The 19,674-nt window shown below is 37.7% G+C and overlaps 1 long non-coding RNA gene across 1 annotated transcript; it reads left to right on the forward strand.

Annotated features, from left to right (window-relative positions):
- Window positions 1–54: 54 nt before the first annotated feature.
- Window positions 55–17,689, forward strand: LOC115849865 (uncharacterized). The gene is made up of 5 exons (XR_009560724.1): window positions 55–195; window positions 673–836; window positions 3,349–3,410; window positions 4,421–4,531; window positions 17,073–17,689. It is a non-coding gene; the product is annotated as an uncharacterized lncRNA (long non-coding RNA).
- Window positions 17,690–19,674: the final 1,985 nt, after the last annotated feature.

Here is a 19,674-nt window from a genome sequence, read left to right on the forward strand (position 1 = left end):
GTGACGATTTTTTAATACAGACGGACGCTGCTTGATGAGAGAAGCAGGTTCCGCCTTCAGGTTTTTGGGACTCAGCTGAGAGTGTGGGTCCGTGAGGTGCGGGCTGGGCCGCCCTGGGGTGTGGGGAGATAAAGGGATCCACATCCAAGTCACCTCTTTCCCGCTTTGGGGCTTGGTGCCTCCGCTTTCTCGTAGGTAAAGCCATTGGGGTCCCGCCCAGCCCCAGTGGGTGCGGTGTCCTGCTCCAGGGGTGTCCTGGAGCCACTTTCCTTCTAAAGGCAGGGGCGCGGGAGGTGAAACAGGTAACGACTCTCTGAGCCTCAGCTTTCCCCTCTGTAAAATGGGGATAAGAATGCTTTCCCCACAGGATCGCTGTGAACGTTTAGCGATAACACGTGAATAAGCCGATGGTCCTGTGGTTATTGCAGGAGCATGAATGTCTGTATGAATTCAGGCCACTTCTTATTCCTTTTCCACTTTGTTCTTAGGGGACATATGAGGAAAGGAGAAGAAAAAGGCCCTGGTGGGAAGCTCATTGTACCTTCTAGTGGTTAGGATCACTACCCAGTTGTTTCACTGTCATTGTCACTAACCCAGTGCTTAGCACGGTGCAGGGCACACAGTTACACCAGTAAAGCATGGTAATTGCTGGATCTGTCTCTCCCTGTGCAGCTCCTCATGCCGATGGCCTTGCTCATATCAGGTGTCTGAAGGGGGCAGGTTCTGAGGATCTGTGTCCTGATGGCTTCTGAAGCTTCTACTCCAGATTCAAAGGCAACAGTCTTCAGGAGAACCCAACAGTTCACATCTTTATTTGGTTATGCCGCCTGGCTCAAGTGAGTTCACAGATCTGATAAAAGCATGCTGTGGAATAGCTCTTGTGAGGTTCACATACTAGCCTAAAAGTAGAGAAGCTACTTTGATCTTATCATGGAAGAAAAGTTTTAGCAGGTGGAACTCCATTCTATCAGCAGCTGCATGCTTTGTAATAGCCCTTGAGGTCCATTAGAAATGTCTTCTTTTGTCTGAAAGCAATTATTTGTCCAGTCTGAGGGAGGAACTTGATCTTTAACATGCATTTGGAATAAATATACCTAAATTGTTCTCACTGGGTAAATATTATTCAGTGATTCCCATGTTTCTATCAGGTGGTTGTTGAAATATGCATTTGGTTAGAAAGTCTTCCTAGCGATTTGAGATTGTAATATAGTTTCTTCCCTGGAAGCCATGTTTTTATCTATTCTATAATGAAAAGTTTTAAGAAGGCAGAAAATTTCCAAATGTAAGTTTAAAATATGTTTTAAGAATTTATATTTTTAAATAATTACTTTAGAGTGTCTTATTAATCTGCTAAAATAACCAAATACTCTTAAATATAGTTACGTTTACTTTCCCAGTACATAACAGTTTCAGCTCTTTATTACCTGGCCTCCCTCCCCTCCCTCTGCAGTGTACCGAGGTAACCACTGAACTTCTCTCACTATAGATTAGTTTTCATATCCTGGAATTTTATTCAGATGGAATCATAAAGGTTTTTTTAGTTCATTGGTTTTGGTTTGGCTTCTTTCATTCAGCCTATTTATTTCAGATTTATCCCTTTTGTTGCATGTATCAATAGTTCATTCTTTTTTATTGATGACTAGTATCCCAGTATACAGATATACTGCAATTTGTTTGAAATTTGTTGTTGTTTTTTAATTGTACCTCCAGTGAATATTTGTGTATTAGTTTTTGCATGGACATATGCTTTCTTTCCCTCAGGTAAATACTTAAGAGTGCAGTGTCTGGATCATATGGTAGATGTAAGATGAACATTGTTAAGAAACTGCCAAACTGGTTGCACCATTTTTCATTCCCTCCAGGAGTGTGTGAGAGTTCCATCCTCCACAACCTTGCCAATGCTTGGGATGATCAGTCTTTTTAATTTTAGCCACTCTCATGTGGATGTAGTGGTATCAGATTGTAGTTTTAATTTGCAATTCCCTAATGATGTTGTTGAGCATATTTTCATGTGCTTATTTGCTAATTCTATATCTTCTTTGGTGAAATTTCTATTCAAAAATTTCCCCCATTTATTTATTATAGTGTCTTTGTTTTCCTAAATGACTTTTGATAGATTTTCTATATTCTGGATATAGGTCCTTTGTCAGATATGTAATTTGCACATATTTTCTCCCACTCAGTGCCTTGACTTTTCATTCTCACACCAGTATCTTAGGAAGGGCAGTTTTTAACTTAGAAGTCCAGTGTATGTATTAGTTCACTTATGGATTATAGTTTCGGTGTCTCATTTATGAAATCTTCACCTAACCCAGGGTCACAAGGATTTTTCTCCTATATTTCGTCTAGAAGGTTGATAGCTTTAGAGTATATTTGGGTCTATGATCCATTTTGAGTGGACTTTTGTGTATAATGTGATATGTGCGTCACAGTTTATATTTGTGTATATAATATCCACTTGTCCCAGCACCGTTTGTTGATAAGACTTATCATTTCTCCACTGAATTGCCTTTGCCTCTTTTTCAAAAATCAGTTTTCCATGTATGTTTGCATCTATTCTTGGACTCTTTATTATTTTCCTTCAATCTGCTTATCTACCTTGATTCCAATACCACACTGCCTTGATTGCCGTAGGTTTATAGTAAGTCTTCAAATCTGGGAGTGTTCATCCTTCAACCTTATTCTTTTTCAAAGTTGTTTTTCATAGTTCATGGCCTCTGCATTTCCACATGAACTTCAGAATTGGCCCATAAATTTCTTTTAAAAAATATTTTCTAAGATTTTTATTGGGATTGCACTGAGTATATAGATCAGTTTGGGGAGAAGTGCCATCTTAACAATACTGAATCTTCTGACCCTTAAAGACAGTTGTCTCTCCATTTATTTAAGTCTTCTTTAATTTTTCTGAGCAATGGTTTGTAGTGTTCAGTACAGGCCTTGCACATTTGTGGACAGATTATCCATAAGTATTTCAGACTTTTTGATGCTATTGTAAAGAGCATTATTTTGTAAATACAGTTTTCAATTACTATATTTTCACTGAACTGTCAGCAGCCAAATGCTTAACAATAGCCATTGCAGGAACTTTTTGGTTGAAAGCACAGGCTACCCTAGGGTGGAAAAGCTACTTAATGCATAACATGCTTTTGACTGTGTTTCTATATCAGCTTTTAGACGTTATTGGCAATGTGCTGAAGCTAGGCAGGAAAATGTCATGGAGATAATTCTACATGACATCTCCAGAAAAATTAGCCACTGAAAGAAAATAGTTACGGTAGCTTTTAACTTCATGTGTGTGGTTAGAATTGAACCAATTTAATTGTGGGGTTCTTCTTTTCTGTCCCCCAGCAAGTCTTCCTCAATGAATTCCTGGGTTATCAGGTGGTGAAACAGACAGAAGGAGAGAGCATGTATGTATATGAGCATGTACGTTTGTATGTATATTGGGGAAGCTGCCAGGAATCTTTATTATAAGGAATACTTGAGATTAATCCTGTGGTCATGTCAGTCCTGTTAACTTCCTAGCACATAATTGGAACCAAATCACAGTGGTTGTTGTTCGTTTTTTTTCCAGCTTCACTTGGCCAGCATGGTTACCATGGTGACTCAGTGACTGCTGTGGGATTTGGCACAGCTTGAACATCATTTTATAATTCTAACCTGAATTATTTATTACTATGATAGTTGTCAAGTGTTGCTTTTCTGATTTGCTCATTCCTTTCCGTTTGTTCATTGAAATTTGACTGGAGGTAGAGCTTTCTCTTCTCTCTGTTTTAATATTTATATCAGTATGACTCATAGATTCCTATTTTGCTCAGAGGGCTACCATCTGATGCTATATTTATTTTGATGCTCAAAATGTCCCAGAATTGGCCAATAGAGGTCGCTTTAAGTTGGCTTCTGTGTCTATTTGACACCTCCTTAGAATTCTTTGAACATGTACTTTGTTCTCTAAACCTGAGTATCTCCTAATGTGTAGAAAGAAAATTATGATCCCCACCTCAGAACATCCCTTTGAGGAACTGAAGAGAAAAAGTCTGATAATTACAGCCTTCAGTGTGTGGCACCTATTAGGCCCTCAGCAATGTTAGTTCCCCATTCCAACTTTGCTTACTTCATTCTGTCAATATGATGCCTCTGGCATTACCATAGTAGCATGACCTCCAGGGAGAGTACTTGGACATGTAACATAAGCAGGGATAAGCGCACATGTCCATGACCTGTGAGCCTCAGTGTCACTGCTGTGTGTGCAGAGGGGGCTGTGTGATGGAGCTGGGGAAGAGGAAGAGCATCACTGCACAGCTTCCAGTGAACTGAGAGGGAGCAGGCAGAACATCCTCACCTCTTCCCCTGTGTTTCATGTACTTTCCCTTCAACTCTCTTTCCTCTCTATTTCATGTGCTGTCTTATCTCCTTACAGTGGAACATCAGAGAAGGGTGTGGACTTCGAGTCCCAGGAGCAGGATCCAATAGAGAAGAACCAAGTGTGATGTCGAGTCTACTAGACAGGTTCCTGGAACAAGAGTGTAAGGTAAGTCACCACCCTTCCCTCCATTGTCTTCTATACATCAGGATAACAGTACTCAATGTTTCTGACCACCCAGGAGTATTGTGGGCTTTAGGTATGAGCCCATGTGGGAAAGCAATCTGTGCTCATAGGTGGGAGGGAAGGACCAGTGCACTTTCAAGTAATAACATTAACAGATACACCCCAGATATCATAGAACTCTGCATGGTAGGCATTAAATTAATGCTACACAAATGTTAGCTGTTTGGGTCAGGATTTCTCCAAGTGGGATCCTCAAAGCACTTCATTAAACTCACTTGGGGTCTTGTTAAAAATACCAGATTCCTGGGTCCACCCCAGGTCTGCTGAATCAAAACCAGGGAGGTAGAATGCGAGGTGTCTACATTTTGAGTAACATCTCCGGTGTTTCTGGTATTCATCCCATTTTAAACAGCTCTGCTGCAGATTTGCAACAAACACTTCTTAAAATTTTGAATCCTTTAATGTCTAATTTCCTTGTCAACTTCTCCTGTACCTCAGTCTTAAATATTTGTCTCTGCTCCTATATGTCAAATAGGTAACAGTTCCTTCATGTAAGTAATATTTATTCAGAGATTTATATGTGAAGCACTGAACTAGGCACCGGGGACACAGCACATAGAACAAGACAGGCAAGGTCCCTAGTGACATGCTCTGATTCACGTGCTCTCAAGGCAACTCTGGCTGCTGTGTGGGGAATGGACTGGACAGGGACAGGATAGCTATGGGGATAACCGTTAGGAGAATTTGCAGGGTCCAGGGGAGAGACGAGGGTGGATCGGCCCTGAGCTGCAGTGGTGTGCAGAGGATGGGTGGCCTGGACAGGGCCTGTTGGAGGTAGGGCAGGAGGGGCCTGCAAGTGGGTGTGCACGGGAGGTATGTGAGGATAAGGCAGGATCCTGCATGGGACCTCAGCTTTATGTTTGGCCATGTGCAGAAATGGTGGTGTATTTCCTGAAATCAGTTGTTCCAAGTACTTTGAGATATTCTCATAATTAGTTAGGTATCCAACAGTGGTTAATAGTGAAAGTTAATGATACACAAAATCTAACATTTGATGAATAGGATTCAGTTGTAAGACTATTAAGCTTTATTAAACATATGTGTAAACTATAAAAATATCATATTGTCAGTATTTGTTTAAAGCAGCTAGCATTTAGTGAGCTGTTATTGTGTGCCTCGCACTGTTCTAATGGTTATGTATTAACTCAGTTCTCAAAGCAGCAGCCCATGACGTAGGGACGGTTGTTTTCCCCCTTTTACAGAAGCGGTAACTGAAGCGCAGAGTGGTTCTTTCAATCTCCCAAGATCACAGAGAGCCAGGTATCCCAATATCTCTGCAGTAGAATTTTTAAAATATTGGTATTCAGGGCCATTTATCCTTGTAAAGACCAAAACACAAAGCCATATTTGTTTAGAAACGTTTCGTCTTCTACAGTAAGTACTGCACAATCCCAATTTTATACATAAGGCAATTTCATACATTGAGTGACTATAAGGTGAAGTAAGAGTATTCCAACTCACACAGTTTATAAGTGGCAGAAGGACAGTTTGGACCTGGTCTGTCTCCATAGCCCACACTCCTAACCAATACACTTAGGAAGAAGAAGGAGACATTTGTTGAACTATGTCAGCCCATGATGGGTGATGTTAGGTTAGGGCCATCCATATCTCTTTGGGTGGAAACTATGCTTCGTTAGGCATTTTGCCATGTACCAGATGGTATTTATTTAATAAAAAGGTAATGATTATAGGAAAAAATGTTAAAGATGAACAAAGCCAGACCCTAGTTAAAGTGGTAAGGACATATTTTAATCAGTAATATACTATTATGACAGGGAAAAGAGTCCAGCGTGAACTGACCCCAACTTCAATTTGTACAGAGGTGACTAGGCTTTTCAAAGTGAGCATGAGGGAAAAGGGAGGGGGTAAGTAGTGACCAATACAGCCAGGGAAGTAAAAATTACAAAAAACAGGAAAGGGGTGTTCATCCATGTGAAACCCATTTGGGTTTCTAACTGGCACTTGAATTCAAGTTAGATTTCTACCCTCCCACAGAGTCTGGGAGAGAAGGTCCTCTCCTCCTGTGTTAGCTGGAACAAATAGTAAATTGTCCTGGAAGGCTTGAGTGTTCTCAGACAATCACTTTAAGAGAATTTAGGGTCATCTTAGGGATGCAGCCTTGAGCTGTTAGAAACTACGTTAGTGTTTTGTTCAAGACTATTGGCCAGGTTGAGGCCTGGTTCAAAAGAGAGCTAAGAGGAGTGTAACTAGTGTTTGGTCAAGGAGAGAATCTTTTTCAAGGGCAATAATTATTTATTTATTTATTTTTATTGAAGTAGAGTTGATTTACAATGTTGTGTTTGTTTTGGTGTAAGCAAAGTGATTCAGTTTTATGCATATATATATGTATATATTTGTTTCCATATTCTTTTCCATTATGGTGTATTATAAGATATTGAATATAGTTCCCTGTGCTATATGGTAGGACCTTGCTGTTTATCTATTTTATATACAGTAGTTTTTATCTGTTAATCCCAAACTCCTAATTTATCTCTCTCCCCCAACATCCCCTTTGGTAACCATAAGTTTGTTTTCTATGTCTGTGAGTCTATTTCTGTTTCGTAAATAAGTTCATTTATATTATATTTTAGATTCCACATATAAGTGATATCATACAGTATTTGTCTTTTTCTTTCTGACTTACTTTACTTAATATGATAATCTCTAGTTGCATCCATGTTGCTGCAAATGGCATTTTTTCATTCTTTATTATGGCTGAGTAGTACTCCATTGTATATATGTACCACATCTTTATCCATTCATAGGTCAATGGGCATTTAGGTTGCTTCAATGTCCTGGCTATTGAAAATAGTGCTGCAATGGACATAGGGGTGCATGTATCTTTTCGAATTATGGTTTTCTCTGGATATATGCCCAGGAGTGGGATTGCTGGATCATATGGTAGCTTTATTTTTAGTTTTTTAAGGAAGCTCCATACTGTTTTCCATAGTGGCTGCACCAATTTACATTCCCACCAAGAGTATAGGAGGGTTCCTTTTTCTCCACACCTTCTGCAGCATTTATTATTATTATTATTATTTTTGCAGTATGCGGGCCTCTTACTGTTGTGGCCTCTCCCGTTGCAGAGCACAGGCTCCGGACGCACAGGCTCAGTGGCCATGGCTCACAGGCCTAGCTGCTCCGCAGCATGTGGGATCTTCCCAGACCGGGGCACGAACCCGTGTCCCCTGCATTGGCAGGCGGACTCTCAACCACTGCGCCACCAGGGAAGTCCAGAATTTATTATTTGTAGACTTTTTAATGATGGCAATTCTTACCAGAGTGAGGTGATATTTCTGTATCGAAACTGTAGTCTGTAAATCGAAACTGTAGTTTCGATTTACATTTCCCTAATAATTAGCAATGTTGATCATCTTTTCATGTGGTTTTTGGCCATCTGTATGTCTTCTTTGGAGAAATGTCTATTTACGTCTTCTGTCAAGGGCAATAATTATAAAAACAAATGGATAAAGGGAATAATAATTATAGTTCCTATGCATTAGACAACTTGGATGTTAAAATAATTACTTGGACTTCCATTATGAATTATTTTCCCTTTTATGAACTCAAGGTGCTTTTCAAATGGGAATCACATTGCTCTGTGCTCTAGGCTTCACTGGTTGGGAGGCAGGGATGGTCTGATAGGTGAGGCCAGAGGAAAAATTCCTGGAAATAGGCAGCATGTACTCTTGAGTATGGTTCCTTTTAATCAACATGACGTATGTATGAGTGATTTACGTTACTGTCATCTAGAGTTGTAGATCATTCATTCTCATTAGTGTATAGTATATTATTACATCGTGTGGATATTTCATAATATATGTATCTGAACTTTTTATGATGGCCATTCTGAGTGTTGTCAGGTGATACCTCATTGTAGTTTTCATTTGCATTCCTCTAATGATTAGTGATGTTGAGCACCCTTTCATGTATTTGTTGACAATCTGTATATCTTCTTTTTTAGAGAAATGTCTATTTAGGTCTTCTGCCCATTTTTGAATTGGGTTGATTGATTTTTTGCTATTGAGCTACATGAGCTGCTTGTATATTTTGGAGATTAATCCTTTGTCAGTTGCTTCATTTGCAAATATTTTCTCCTATTCTTAGGGTTGTCTTTTTGTCTTGTTTATGGTTTCCTTTGCTGTGCAAAAGCTTTTACGTTTCATTAGGTCCCATTTGTTTATTTTTGTTTTTATTTCCATTTGTCTAGGAGGTGGGTCAAAAAGGATCTTGCTGTGAATCATGTCATAGAGTGTTCTGCCTATGTTTTCCTCTAAGAGTTTTAGAGTGTCTGTTCTTACATTTAGTTCTTTAATCCATTTTGAGTTTATTTTTGTGTATGGTGTTAGGAAGTGTTCTAATTTCATTCTTTTACATGTAGCTGTCCAGTTTTCCCAGCACCACTTACTGAAGAGGCTATCTTTTCTCCATTGTATATTCTTACCTCCTTTGTCAAAGATAAGGTGACCATACTGTGTGGGTTTATCTCTGGGCTTTCTATCCTGTTCCATTGATCTATCCTTCTGTTTTTGTGCCAGTACCATACTGTCTTGATTACTGTAACTTTGTAGAATAGTCTGAAGTCAGGGAGCCTGATTCCTTCAGCTCTGTTTATCTTTCTCAAGATTGCTTTGGCTATTTGGGGTCTTTTCTGTTTCCAAACAAATTGTAAAACTTCTTGTTCTAGTTCTGTGAAAAATGCCATTGGTAATTTGATAGGGATCACATTGAATCTGTAGATTGCTTTGGGTAGTATAGTCATTTTCACAGTATTCATTCTTCCAATCCAATCACATGGTGTACCTCTTCATCTGTTTGCATCATCTTTAATTTCTTTCCTCAGTATCTTAAGTTTTCTGCGTACAGGTCTTTTGCCTCCTTAAGTAGGTTTATTCCTAGGTATTTTATTCTTTTTGTTGCAATGGTAAATGAGAATGTTCCCTTAATTTCTCTTTCAGATTTTTCGTTGTTAGTGTAAAGGAATGCAAGAGATTTCTGTGCATTAATTTTGTATCCTGCTACTTTACCAAATTCATTGATTAGCTATAGTAGTTTTCTGGTGGCATCTTTAGGATTTTCTATGTATAGCAGCATGTCATCTGCAAACAGTGACAGTTTTACTTCTTCTTTTCCTATTTGTATTCCTTTTATTTCTTTATCTTCTCTGATCACTGTGGCTAAAACTTCCAAAACTATGTTGAAAAATAGTGGTGAGAGTCAGCACACTTGTCTTCTTCCTGATCTTAGTGGAAATAGTTTCAGTTTTTCACCATTGAGAATGAATTTGGCTGTGGGTTTATTGTATATGACTTTTATTATATTGAGGTAGGTTCCCTCTCTGCCCACTTTCTGGAGAGTTTTTATCATAAATGGGTGTTGAATTTTGTCAGAAGCTTCTTGTACATCTACTGAGATGATCATATGGTTTTTATCCTTCAGTTTGTTAGTATGGTGTATCACATTGATTGATTTGCATATATTGAAGAATTCTTGCATTGCTGGGATAAACCCCATTTGATCATGGTGTATGATCCTTTTAATGTGCGGTTGGATTCTGTTTGCTAGTATTTTGTTGAGGATTTTTGCATCTATGTTCATCAGTGATATTGGCCTGTAGTTTTCTTTTTTGGTGACATCTTTGTCTGGTTTTGGGGTCGGGGTGATGGTGGCCTCGTAGAATGAGTTTGGGAGTGTTCCTCCCTCTGCTATATTTTGGAAGAGCTTGAGAGGATGGGTGTTAGCTCTTCACTAAATGTTTGATAGAATTCACCTGTGAATCCGTCTGGCCCTGGGCTTTTGTTTGTTGGAAAATTTTTAATCACAGTCTCAATTTCAGTGCTTGTGATTGGTCTGTTCATATTTTCTATTTCTTCCTGGTTCAGTCTTGGAGGGTTGTACTTTTCTAAGACTTTGTCCATTTCTTCCAGGTTGTCCATTTTATTGGCATATAGTTGCGTGTAGTAGTCTCTCATGATCCTTTGTACTTCTGCAGTGTCAGTTGTTACTTCTCCTTTTTCATTTCTAATTCTGTTGATTTGAGTCTTCTGCCTTTTTCTCCTGATAAGTCTGCCTAATGGTTTATCAATTTTCTTTATCTTCTCAAAGAACCAGACGTTAGTTTTATTGATCTTTGCTATTGTTTTCTTCATTTGTTTTTCATTTATTTCTGATCTGATCTTTATGATTTCTTTCCTTCTGCTAAATTTGGGGGTTTTTGTTCTTGTTTCTCTAATTGCTTTAGATGTAAGGTTAGGTTGTTTATTTGAGATGTTTCTTCTTTCTTGGGGTAGGATTATATTGCTATAAACTTCCCTCTTAGAACTGCTTTTCCTGCATCCCATAGGTTTTGAGTCATCGTGTTTTCATTGTCATTTGTTTCTAGGTGTTTTTTGACTTCCTCTTTGATTTCTTAAGTGACCTCTTAGTTATTTAGTAGCTTATTGTTTAGCTTCCATGTGTTTGTGTTTTTTACAGTTTTTTTTTCCTGTAATTGATATCTAGTCTCATAGTGTTGTGGTCAGAAAAGATGCTTGATATGATTTCAATTTTCTTAAATTTACCAAGGCTTGATTTGTGACTCAAGGTGTGATCTATCCTGGAGAATGTTCCGTTTGCACTTGAGAAGAAAGTGTATTCTGTTGATTTTGGATGGAATGTACTGTAAATATTGATTAAGTCAATTTGGTCTAATTGTCATTTAAAACTTGTGTTTCCTTATTTATTTCCTGTTTGGATGGTCTTTCCATTGGTGAAAGTGGAGTGTTAAAGTCCCCAAATATTACTGTGTTACTGTCGGTTTCCCCTTTTATGGTGTTAGCATTTTCCTTATGTTTTGAGGTGCTCCTATGTTGGGTGTGTAAATATTTACAATTGTTATATCTTCTTCTTGGATTGATTCCTTGATCATTATATAGTGTTCTTCCTTGTCTCTTGTCTTTATTTTAAAGTCTATTTTGTCTGATATGAGTATTCCTCCTCCAGCTTTCTTTTGGTTTCCATTTGCATGGAATATCTTTTTCCATCCCCTCACTTTCAGTCTGTATGAGTCCCTAGATCTGAAGTGGGTCTCTTGTAGACAGCATATATATGGGTCTTGTTTTTGTATCCAGTCAGCCAGTCTGTGTCTTTTGGTTGGAACATTTAATGCATTTATATTTAAGGTAATTATTGATATGTATGTTCCTATTACCATTTTCTTAATTGTTTTGGGTTTGTGGGTTTTTTTTAATTTATTAAATTTATTTTTTTTTGGCTGTGTTGGGTCTTTGTTGCTGTGCATGGTCTTTCTCTAGTTGTGGCGGGGGTTGTCCCTCTTCATTGTGGTGTGCAGCCTTGTCATTGTGTTGGCTTCTCTTGTTGCGGAGCATGGGCTCTAGGCACGCTTGGGCTTCAGTAGTTGTGTTGCATGGGCTCAGTAGTTGTGGCTCGCCAGCTCTAGAGTACAGGCTCAGTAGTTGTGGTGCACGGGCTTAGTTGCTCCACAGCATGTGGGATCTTTCCAGACCAGGGCTCAAACGCGAGTCCCCTGTATTGGCAGGTGGATTCTTAACCACTGCACCACCAGGGAAGCCCCTTGGGTTTGTTTTTATAGGGCTTTTCTTTCTCTTGTGTTTCCTGCCTAGAGAAGTTCCTTTAGCTTTTGTTGTAAAGCTGTTTTGGTGGTGCTGAATTCTCTTAACTTTTGCTTGTCTCTAAAGCTTTTGATTTCTCCATCGAATCAGAATGAGATCATTGCTGGGTAGAGTAATCTTGGTTGTAGGTTTTTCCCTTTCATCACTTTAAATATGTCCTGCCACTCCCTTCTGGCCTGCCAAGTTTCTGATGAAAGATCAGCTGTTAACCTCATGCGAATTCCAGTGTATGTTATTTGTTGCTTTTCCCTTGCTGCTTTTAATAATTTTTCTTTGTGTTTAATGTTTGCTAGTTTGATTAATATGTGTCTCAGTGTGTTTCTCCTTGGGTTTATCCTGTATGGGACTCCCTGCACTTTCTGGACGTGATTGAGTATTTCCTTTCCCATGTTGGGGAAGTTTTCGACTATATTCTCTTCAAATATTTTCTCAGACCCTTTCTTTTTTCTTCTTCTCCTGGGATGCCTATAATGCTAATGTTGGTGCCCTTAATGTTGTCCCAGAGGTCTCTAGACTGTCGTCCATTCTTTTCATTCTTTTTTCTTTATTCTGCTCTGTGGCAGTTATTTCCACCATTCTATCTTCTAGCTCACTTATCCGTTCTTCTGCCTCAGTTATTCTGATATTGATTCCTTCTAGAGTATTTTTTCATTTATTGTGTTGTTCATTACTGTTTATTTGCTCTTTAGTTCTTCTAGTTCCTTGTTAAACATTTCTTGTATTTATTCTATTTCCGAGATTTTGGATCATCTTTACTATCATTACTCTGAATTCTTTTTCAGATAGATTGCCTATTTCCTCTTCATTTATTTGGTTTTGTGGGTTTTTATCTTGCTCCTTTGTCTGCAAGATATTTCTCTGTCTTCTCTTTTTGCCTAACTTACAGTATTTGAGGTCTCCTTTCCCTAGGCTGAAGAGGTGTAGTTCCTCTTGCTTCTGTTCTCTGCCCCCGGTGGTGGGGTTGACCCAGTGTGTTGTGTAGGCTTCCTGATGGGAGGGCCAGCTGCCTGTGTTCTGGTGGGTGGAGCTAAGTCTTTTCTCTCTGATGAGCAGGGCCCGTATCAGGTGGTGAGTTTTGGGGTGTTTGTGAGCTTAGTATGACTTTAGATAGTCTGTGTGCTGATGGGTGTGTTTGTGTTCCTGTCCCTCTTGCTGTTTGGTGTGAGGTGTCCAGCGCTGGGAGTTGCAGGCAGTTGGGTGGAGCTGGGTCTTGGATTCAGAGAGAGGCCTCCATGAGAGCCCTCAGTGATTAATCTTCCCTGGGGCCAGGAATTCTCTACTGTTCCAGCGTCCTGGACTTGGTGCTCCCACCCCAGATCCTCAGGCCCAACTTCCGGTCGAGGAACCAAGACCCCACAAGTCACTCGTCCTGGCAGTAAAGGGGATTAAAAAAAAATGAGTAACAAAAACCCAGACAAATGGTAAAAAGTAGACTCAAACCAACAGAAACAAGGAAACACACACACACACACACACACACACAAGAAACAAAAACAGAACCAAATAAAACAGAAAGCAAGAGAACAACCACAAAAACAAAAGAACCAAAGAACGAAATCACCAATTTAAAAGAAAAGTAAAAAAAAACAAAAAAAAACAAAAACGAAACCAAAGCAGAGTACCAACTGATATGTGAAGCTAAGAAAAAACAAACTGACAAAAATGATTTTAAAAAATTAAAAAAAGAGAAAGGGGAAACAAGACAGAACAATAGAAAAGCAATGCAGAAATAGAAACATAAAAAATAAAAAATATATATATTAAAGAACGAAAAAAAAGACAAAAAAGCCCCCAGAGAAATGGTAAAAACGAAATCAAACAAACAAAAAGAGAAACAAGGAAACACACACATGCAAAAGAAACAAAAACAGAACCAAATAAGACAAAAAGCGAGAGAACCACCAGACAAACAGAACCCCCAAACAAAATCAAACAATTTGAGTCAGAACTCAGAAAAACACAAAACCTAAAAACAAAACCATAGCAGTGTGCCAATTGAAGAATAAAGCAAGGAAACAGAATAATCTGATAAAACTGATTTTAAAAAAATAAAATAAAATGAAAAGGGAAAAAACACAGAACAACAGAAGAGGAAAGTAGAAATGGAAATATATAAAAAATTAAAATATGTTATAAAACACGAAGATCTCAAAAGACTGAATAAAAATTTTTTTTTAATATGAAAACAGGGACTTCCCTGGTGGCGCAGTGGTTATGAATCTGCCTGCCAATGCAGGCGACATGGGTTAGAGCCCATGACCAGGAAGATCCCACACGCCGCGGAGCAACTAAACCCATGTGCCACAACTAATGAGTCTGCGCTCTAGAGCCTGCGAGCTACAACTACTGAGCCTGTGTGCCACAACTACTAAAGCTCGCACACCTAGAGTATGTGCTTCGTAACAAAAGAAGCCACTGCAATGAGAAACCCACGCACCGCAATGAAGAGTAGCCCCCGCTCGCCGTAACTAGAGAAAGCCCGCATGCAGCAATGAAGACCCAAGGCAGCCAAAAGTAAATAAATAAGTAAACAAATACTAAAACAGCAACAAACAAAAAACAAACAAAAAAGAGTGCTTATATAAATTAAGTATACTTTTTTCAGAAGTATAGAAACTAACTGAAATATTTTTCAAATTCAAGTGATCTAGGTTAATCTTTAGTAAATAAAAAGCTAAATTTGTTGGTTTAATTAAAATAAACACATCAGAGTAATCATTATTAAATATAATGCAGATATACAACTTTCATTTTATCTGGGTATAGTAGTCATAAGTTCAATTTATCTGTTACAGAATTTGTTGGCAAGAAAAATAAATTAAGATTCTTTAAAACGTGGCAACAGGTCCAAAATGGAGTCACTTATGGTAAGCCCCACCAAACCAAGACTTCATTACTGTTTTGGCTTTCCCAGAAATGGAACCTTATACCAGTCAATCAGGAATTGCCTGATCAGCACTTGTTTGGTAATCTGCCTAATAGATCTCTTCTGTCCTCTGAAGAAAAGTAATCTGGCAATAACCAATCTACTTTGTTGCCTATATAACCTCCTTATTCCTACTCTCTTCCATGTATAAGTCATTTTCTACAGCTCTTCAGAGCTACTTTCTATCTACTAGATTGGATACTGCCCAATTCATAAGTCACTGAATAAAGCCAATAAGATCTTTAAAATATATTCAGTTGAATTTTGTTTTTTAACAAGATGATGGTTAGCTGTTTAATGCCTCATGAAATTTTCATGAGTAATCTAACATAATTGTTAAGAATAAGTAAATTAAATAGAGGTAAGTAAAAGTTTACAAATGAACATTTCAATAATAACTATGCTTTATGGTATATCTACTTAAAAATAGTCTCCAAAATCTTTTTGGTAACTTGAAACCTTAAAGTAACTAAATTAAGTTAAATGATGAATATTCATTGAATATCTAGATAATTTCCATATAAGATAATATACTGAAACATTGGTTACTGAACATAGGCTTACCTACTTTTTATTACAGAGGAACCAAAGATATTTGGGTCAATTAGTCAATATATTTTATGGCAAATTAAAAAAATTTACTATGAAGAGGAATATACTTCTAGAAATTATGAAATGTATCTATAAATTTGCTAATCCACAGAATGGTAATGTAACAGGCAGTCCACGATTACTTCTTGGTTTTAACTAGAAATTAAGAATTCTAAGGGTTAAGAATTCTTATCAGTGTATGTAATTAAAACTTTCAAAGTAATAAGGGCAAAAGAAAACAACTGTTTATGAAAAGTGGGTAAGGATATTAGAATGTGTTTTTTGAATAAGGAAAGGTATGAAGGACATGTTTTTTTCCTGAGGGAAAAGGAAAGTAATTTTGTCCTAAAGTAGACTGGCTGGTTGTTCCAGAATGAAAGAGAAGAGAAAATACAGTACAAAACCTGAATGTATAGAAGGTTTGTGGAAAAGGACTCTTGAGAAAATAATTGTATGTGTGGTCAAGCTTGTTAAATTGGAATGAATTTATTTTTGTTTTTAAAGAGTGAGTCTTAATATCAAAATTACATTGGTGTAAAATCAGAATTTGGTTTTCTCTCTGTTAAAAAAAAACATTTTCTTGGACTATTGGTCTTATCTTGATAAGCTGTTGGGAAAGGTTTTTCTTTACCTTTTCGTAGTCTGCCTGGTCAACAAAGATTTTATGTCATGCCAAAATGATTTCCTCTGCTTCTTGTTGTCTTTATCAGGTCTTTGGTTACTTGGGAAAACTGAGTCTTCTCGATATTAAAAGTGTGAAGTTTTCTTCACAACTATGTCACCTTCTGTATTTGCCTTTAAAATCTTCTATTGTCACTTTGGTTAAATAAATAATTAGTTATTTCATAATGATCTGTGATCCTATTTAATCAAATGCTCAAACCTTTTGACATTTTTGACAACTTCCCAAAACCAAATTATGAATGGAATCTTTTTAACCTTAAATTAACTTTGAGATTTCCCAGAGGGCTTCCGGAAAATCTCAAAGGTTTTGTCTCTCACCTGGTAAGATGTTAAAATTATTAGGTTTATTGGATATGGTGAAATACATGGGAAGCATTGTCAAATAAGTGATACTAAACCTTCTTAGGTTATATCTGTATGGATATATGTTTTTAATATGTGTTCCAGAAATTGTATGAAAGTCCTAGAAATCTAGTATGTCCTGGTATAATGTTATCAGTCATAATTCTGGTTATTATCTTGATATGTGTTATGTCACATAAATAACCAAATTTCATAGTCAATTTCATTATAATAAACTCTCATCAGGTATTTAATCATGGGCATTTAAAATGTTTTTTGTCATTTACAGACAGTTGTTGTTTTACTCTGATGCTTTTGCAAAAGTGATTCATCTTCAGAGAGATTCATGGAGAAAACTCTGAAAAGTACTATAGAATACAGGTTTCTGAAAAGTTTAAGGACATACTACTGACTGGGTAAGAATTTCCAGAGCTCTAATGGAAAAACTAGATTCAAGTAGAACAAGAATTAATAACATGGGTTGAATGAACTGATGGGGATGATTATAATTTTTATGACTTTTTATGTGAAACACTGCTGGTTCTTTAATGTTTTTATTTACAAGTTTAAAGAAACCTTTTTCTTTTAAGCTGTCTATGATGTATAGCAATTTGATAAAGTATACCTTTGTAAACAGAATTGAAACATTTCATTTTTCTCCGTATCTGATCCCTCCAGAATTAGGAAATTTGTTGAGTGTTCTTATTTTCATGGCTATTTAGTTATTTGTATAAATTCAGTAAGAATCTGTTTTTAGAATACAATTTGAAACATTGTTTATATTATGGCTTTGACAGAATATCATAATTCAGAATATGCATAGAATATAGACCACACAACTTTAAGGAACTGAGGCTGACTTTATGGAGCCAGTAAAGCCTCTTGGAAAACCAGCCTGTTACCTTGCTTGCTGCGTTCCCAGCAGCTTTCCCAGGTAAGGAAGGAAGGTCTCTTCCTGCAGGCCCGGAAACCTCAAGAAATTGAGGAGACTTCAAGAAGAAAGGAATTAACCCAGATCTATAGGTATTGTAGGCAAAGTTTGATGGCAAGTCTCAGGCTTGGCTTCTTAGCCTCAAGAGGCTTTTAAATGTCCAACTGAGATTCCTTATAAAAAGTTCCAGCAAAGAAAAATTTAAAATAGCCTCTGTGGCCAGTCACTACTCTTGCTACAGTTATGTAAACATCAGGCCAAGTTTAATGAGACTAGACCTGTTTTGCAAACAAATTGGTCTTACTGTGATTATCTTTAATAGAAGTGAGAGAGTGGTTGTAGAGAGAAGAAGATGTTTAGTAAAAAAGTGTAAGACATCCTTGTGGATATCAGGTTCTATTCATGTTCATTATCTTTGAGGTTTTGTTATCTACCTGTAAATTGGACTGGATCCTGAATTCTTCCAGTTTCCTCAGATACTGGCTACAACTCTCCAAACTAACACTTCCAATTTTCTCCCACCCTTCTGACCTGAAATCAATAAGAACAAAGACTTCCTTTCAACCTCCTTGAAAGGGATCATACCATGTCCCCCTCACTATCCAGATAGCAGCCAAACTGCAGGCACTCGAATCTTGACCCAAGATTCAAGAGTCAAGTTTCAGGAATCACTTCCAGACTCTTGAAACTGCATAAGGGCTGGAGATCTAAACTGAAAATTGACTAGGGAGGTTCCTCAACATCTTGAGGCATCTAGAGGTGGACAGCTCTCCCAAGATCACAGATCAAGATCCTCATCTCCAATATGAAACTCTTATTCCTCTTGCCTTTTTGGTACTTGCTTTTTCTCTCTGTTAATGCATGGGAAGACAATGCCTCTTAACTCTGGCAACTATTGCTGAATACAAGAAAAAGGCCATAGTTATACAACAGAGTCCCTAGACTTTTCTTGCTAAGATGGCTTTAGATAAGAGATTTCCTTTAGATTACTTATTGGCTGAACAAGGAGCAGTCTGTGCCATAACAAATACCTATTGTGGTACCTGGATAAACACCTCTGGTATTGTAGCCAATACAAGGAATTAACAAACAAGACACTTAGCTAAAACAAGTTGATGCCTTTCCAGGTACATTCTTTGATTTATTTGATGCCAACTGGTTTGGTTCATGGGGGCCCTAGCTAAAGAGTATACATTACTCTCTTGGTATTATCCTCCTGATAGTCATCATTGTAGTCTCCCTGGTGCTCTGTGTTCTCTCAAAGGTCTTAAATGCATGTTCACAGCCATCAGATGGTCTCACTGTGCTTGAAGAAACAGGAACAAGATGAACAATGAGATAAATAGCAAAAGTAATTCTTCTGTGGACCTGATATCATAATCTACAAGTTTTCATGGTGAGACAGGAACAATTTTGGTGGTGACTGAGAGTGCCACTCATACCAAAAGGTGGAATTGTTAAAGTAATTAAACAAGGGGGCCATTAGAGGTGGCCCTAATGCCATGGTGGCCCATGTAAGCAAACCAAAATCTAAGCCTGTAAATGCCTCAAGGTTACAAAATCAAAAACCAAGGACAACCAACCACAAACAGCCAAGTGAGCTTTAAGCTGTTGCCAGCCAAATAATTTCTTTTCCTTGTTTCCGTACCTTTCCTAAGTGACCCATTCTCCTGGCTCCTGTCAGTGGAGCATTCCTATTCACTTCCCATTTGGTGCTCAATTAGAATGAATCTTTGTTCAATTAAATTTGTAAAAATTTTAATATGCCTCAGTTTATCTTTTAACAGAACTCAAGAAAAGAAGAATAGTCTATTATCTTTTCCCAGATATTTACCATCCTGTTCCTTTTCCTCTGCAAGTATAGTCATACTTCTGTCTAAAAATAAAATTTCATCTTTCTTATAGTGTTATACCCTGCCTTTCTTCACTAGCAACACAAATTGAATGTCATTCAATGTCA

This window comes from Globicephala melas, chromosome X (genome assembly GCF_963455315.2).
Source record: "Globicephala melas chromosome X, mGloMel1.2, whole genome shotgun sequence".
In the NCBI taxonomy this organism is placed as follows: Eukaryota; Metazoa; Chordata; class Mammalia; order Artiodactyla; family Delphinidae; genus Globicephala; species Globicephala melas.